Source organism: Galeopterus variegatus, unplaced genomic scaffold (assembly GCF_000696425.1).
Source record: "Galeopterus variegatus unplaced genomic scaffold, G_variegatus-3.0.2 Scaffold1775, whole genome shotgun sequence".
NCBI classification, from domain to species: domain Eukaryota; kingdom Metazoa; phylum Chordata; class Mammalia; order Dermoptera; family Cynocephalidae; genus Galeopterus; species Galeopterus variegatus.
This window is the reverse complement of record NW_007727886.1, coordinates 81,685-86,793: the sequence shown is the minus strand read 5'-3', so window position 1 is coordinate 86,793 and position 5,109 is coordinate 81,685. Positions and strand designations below refer to the sequence as shown.

At 41.2% G+C, this 5,109-nt stretch overlaps 1 protein-coding gene and 1 pseudogene across 1 annotated transcript in view; one reads left to right on the top strand and one right to left on the bottom strand.

Annotated features, from left to right (window-relative positions):
* Window positions 1-5,109, top strand: part of ADAT2 (adenosine deaminase, tRNA-specific 2) — a 30,511-nt gene that overhangs the window by 11,136 nt on the left and 14,266 nt on the right. The gene's annotated exons all lie outside the window — the stretch shown is intronic.
* Window positions 3,075-3,510, bottom strand: LOC103595453 (annotated as a pseudogene).

The window sequence follows — 5,109 nt, the reverse complement described above, 5'->3', positions numbered from 1 at the left end:
CCTCCAGATTTATTTATTTTTTGCTCAGAATTGCTTTGGCTATGTGTGATCTATTGTTATTCCATATAAATGTCTGGATAGATATTTTCATTTCTGAGAAAAATGTCGTTGGAATTTTGATGGGGATTGTATTGAATTTGTATATCACTTTGGGTAGTATGGGCATTTTCACAATGTTGATTCTTCCAATCCAAGAGCATGGGATATCTTGCCATCTTCTTGTATCCTCTCTAATTTCTCTCAGCAGTGGTTTGTAGTTCTCATTACAGAGATTTTACACATCCTTGGTTAACTCAATTTCTAAGTATTTTATTTTTTTGATGGCTATTGTAAATGGACAAGCTTTCTTGATTTCTCTTTCTGCATGTTCACTATTGGAGAATAGAAATGCAACTGATTTTTGTGTGTTGATTTTGTATCCTGCTACTTTACTGAAATCATTATCAACTCCAAGAGTTTTCTGTAGAGGCTTTAGGCTGCTCGATATATAGGATCATGTCATCTGCAAAGTGAATATTCTGAGGTTGTTGGGTGGAATGTTCTGTAGATATCTGCCAAGACCAATTGGTCTACTATGCTGTTTAGATCTTGTGTTTCTCTGCTGATTCTTTGCCCGGATGATCTGTCCAATATTGACAGTGGGGTGTTCAGGTCCCCTGCTATTATGGTATTAGTGTCTATTTCCTTCTTTAGGTCTAATAGAGTTTGTTTTATAAATCTGGCTGCTCCATCATTGGATGCATATATATTTATGATTGTTATGTCTTCTTGATGGATCAGTCCTTTTATCATTATGTATTGGCCCTCATTATCTCTTTTTATGGTTTTAGTTTAAAGTCTATTTTATCAGATATAAGAACAACTATTCCAGCTCGTTTTTCTTTTCTGTTTGCATGGTAAATCTTTTTCCATCCTTTCACTCTTAGTCTGTGTGAGTCTTTATGGGTGAGGTGGGTCTCCTGAAGGCAGCATATAGTTGGGTCCTCCTTTTTAAGCCAGTCAGCCAGTCTGTGTCTTTTGATTGGGGAATTTAAGCCTTTTACGTTGTTATTGAAAAGTGTTGATTTAATCCTACCATTTTATTGAGTATTGTTTGGATGTCTTAGGTGTCTTTTGTTCCTTTCTTTCTGATTTACTGTTTGTTTTCTGTAATTTGTTGGTTCCTTGGGTTGTAGATAGCCTTTTTGTTTGTTTGTTTTCTCTTCATGAATGCCATTTTTATTATACTAGTGCGTTTTGATTTTTCTTAGGTTTTTATGGCAGTGGTAGTTATATTTCAGGTACCAAACCCAGTACTCCCTTGAGAATTTCTTGTAAGGGCAGTCGTGTGGTGATGAACTCCTGCAGTTTTTGTTTGTCTGAGAAATATACTATTTGCCCTTCATTTCGGAATGATAGCCTTGCAGGGTAGAGTATTCTTGGCTGGCAATCTCTGTCTTTTAGTATTTTGAATGTATCATCCCATTCCTTTCTGGCTTTTAGGGTTTGTGATGAAAAGTCTGATGTTAGTCTGATTGGGGCTCCTTTATAGGTGATTTGATGCTTCTCTCTTGCAGCTTTTAAGATTCTCTTTGAGTTTTGCCAATTTGACTGTAACATGTCTTGGAGAAGATCTTTTTGGGTTGAATACATTTGGGAATCTTTGAGCTTCCTGAATCTGAAGATCTGTGTCTTTTCCAATAACTGGGAATTTTTTTGCCACTATTTCGTTGAATATGTTTTCAATGCAATCTCCTTTTTGCTCCCCTTCTGAATACCCATTACTCGGATATTTGAGTGCTTAAGGTTGTCTGATATCTCTCTTAGATTTTCTTCAATGCCTTTAATTCTTTTTTCTTGTCTGCCTGTGCTATTTCAAACAGCCCATCTTCAAGGTCAGAAGTTCTTTCTTCTACTTCTGCAAGCCTGCTGGTTAAACTTTCTGTTGTATTTTTTATTTCATTGAATGAATTCTTCAGTTTGGCAAGCTCTGCTACATTCTTTTTCAGGGCATTGATTTCCTTGTACATTTCTTCTTTCAGGTCCTGTATACTTTTCCTCATTTCATCATGTTATCTAGCTGAGTTTTCTTGTATTTCATTCAGTTTCCTTAGAATTATCACTAAAAATTCCTTGTCAGACATTTCAAGGGCTTCTTGTTCTATAGGATCTAGAGCTTGAGAGTTATTACCCTTTGGTGGTGTACTTTCTTGATTTTTCATATTTCTAGTATCTTTTCTTTGCTGTTTAGTCATCATGGCAGGGGGTTTCACAGTCCACAGATTTGACAGTATTGTCTGGCTAGGATGTTGCTCAGGTTGCCAATTTGGTATGGCTACCTCAGTGTCTGCTCAGTTGGCCACTAGTGCCTTGCATGTGTGGTTGTCTCGGGTCTTGGGCCTCTCCAGGGAGCTACCTCTCTGGTCAGCATGCACTCGGCAGGGCTGCTGGTTCGCAAGGCGGCACTGCAGGGCGTGTGGTCTCTGTGGAGCTTCCTCCTCCCCTGCTGGACGTCTCCCTGCTCCGTGCGCACTGGGCCAGGCTGGGGATGGAGACAGGTGGCAACGGTGAGGCCTACCTGCTGGATCACACGGCGGAGGCACCACAGGGCGTGTGGTCTCTGCGGAACTTCCTCCTACCCTGCTGGACGTCTCCCTGCTCTGTGCGCACTGGGCTGGGCTGGGGATGGAGACCTATGGTTTCCCTTCAGGCACAGTCTTTCATGCTAAGTTTCCAACATTAGCAAAGGCAGATCCACTGAGGACCGGCGAGAGAGACGAAGGAAAGGACCCAGGGGCTGGAACAAGATCACAGCACGAGGCGGGAATAGAGAGAGGAGTGGCCGTGGTAGACGGTCCGAGTGCGGGTGCGCACGCGCGCGCTCGCTCTCCCTGCCCTCGCTTCCTGAGTCAACCAGAATGAAATTAATTTTTAGCTTAATTAAATTTATTTCAAACTTGCCAGCAAAGCAAATACATATGTATTATTTTTTATTTTTTTTAGTCAAAAGATTTTTCAAGTTAATGATAAGCAGTAAAAGTGCAATTACATGAAAAGCCCCATCTGTTACATGTTTAAACTATTTCTCATTGCCTTTACTTATAAGGTGTTGAAGGTGGAACCCATTCTTAATCTTCTTTCTTATGGCGGAATAAGTACATATAGTTCTGGAGTGCCACTCATGTTGAATTTACAGTTTGTCCAAATGAATTTATGAGCAGTAGGTGGTTTTGTTGTTGGAGGATCATTGTTCATACAGTGAAGCCAACGATGCCATTCAGGAGGCACCATGCTTCCATCCACATCCCAGAGTGTGTTTTTGCCATTCATTTCAGTAGTATATATAACCCATTGGTGATAGCCAAAAAATTGCTTGTTGTCTTTATAGTATATGTTTCCATATTTGTCTTCCTCAACTAATGTACCAACCCTCACATCATTTGCCCTGAAAAAAATTCGTGGATAGCCACAGAGGCTGCTGTGGCCACCCACCTGTTGCAGCCCTCACTTCAGGACCTGCAGTAACTCCATGTTCATATGTATTATTAAACAGCAGTTGACCTACGCTCGATTCCATGGGTTTTTGTGTTACTCTCATCACCCTCACCCTAGCCTACCATTCCAATTGCTCACTTGCTCACCCTCACATGGCAGGCGAGGCCAGTCCTCATCAATGATGTTATTTGTCCTTTTTAAATATTCCCATCAGTCATATTTTCTCTCTGGTTTGGACAGCAAGTGAAGGCATTTCAGGAAAAAAAAAAAAACCAGTTACTCTAAATAATTAGGAAGATAATATTAAGAGGTGGGAAATAGAGTAAAATGAGATAAATTTGCTGAAAGGAAAAGGAAAATCCAACTTCATTTATACTGGCTATTATCAAAAAGACAGAACATAAAAAATGCTGGTGAGGATGTGGAGAGAAGGGAATGCCCTTGCACTGTTGGTGGGACTGTAAATTAGCGCAACCACTATGGAAAACAGTATGGAGGTTTCTCAAACAACTACTGATAGATCTTCCATAGGATCTAGCAATCCCACTTCTGGGTATGTGCTCAAAGGAGTGGAAATGTTCATGTCGAAAGGATACCTGCATCCCCATGTTAATCACAGCTCTATTTACAATAGCCAAGAGTTGGAACCAACTTAAATGTCCATCAACAGATGTCTGGATAAGGAAAATGTGGTGTATTTACACAGTGGAATACTACTCTGCCATAAAAAAGAATGAAATCCTGCCATTTGCAGCAACATGGATGGACTTAGAGAAAATTATGTGAAGTGAAATAAGCCAGGCACTGAAAGAGAAATACCACATGTCCTCACTCATAAGTGGGAGCTAAATAAACAAATAAATAAAAAAAAGAAAGATACAACAATCACAACAGTATGTTGAATTTTCAAAAGAAGAGAACAGAACTGAGGTTACCAGAGGTGGGAAAGGGGGCAGGGGAATAAGGGAGGAATTGGTAAAGGGCGTAAAGGGCCCCGAAGAATGATTACATTGTGTAATGTTGAATATACTAATTATCCTGATTTGAGCATCACATATTACACACAGATATCAATATTCAACTCTGTATCACACAGATATGTACAATCAACTATGTTATAATTTTTTAAAAAATGAAAAAGAAAATCCAAAGGAAGGAATGGAAGGCACAAACCCAGTCACCTGGTGGCCTGGGTGTGGAGGGAGGCTGCCAGGCTGGCATCTGCCCCCGCGGCATGGCCCCCACTGTCTTCAGGTGAACAAGACGGGACTTTAGGTGGGATGGGATCTCCCTCTCTCTCTCCCCTCCTGCTTATTTCCTTTCCACTTGGTCATGGATTCTCTCTTACATGTTAGAAATGGCCCACATAGCCATACATAGAGTTCTTCACAAGATATTTTTACAGAAATTCATATCGCATGACCTCCATTTGTTTATGCTCTTGCAGTGTTTTGTTTTGTTTTATTTTATCCTTAAACTTTTGGGATTGGGGCCGGCCCGGTGGCGCACTGGATAGTGCGCCGCTTGGGAAGCGCGGCGGCGCTCCCGTCCGAGGGTTCGGATCCCACGTACAGACCGGCTCCCACTCACTGGCTGAGCGAGGCGCGGGAGCAACGCCGAGGCTTGCGATCCCGT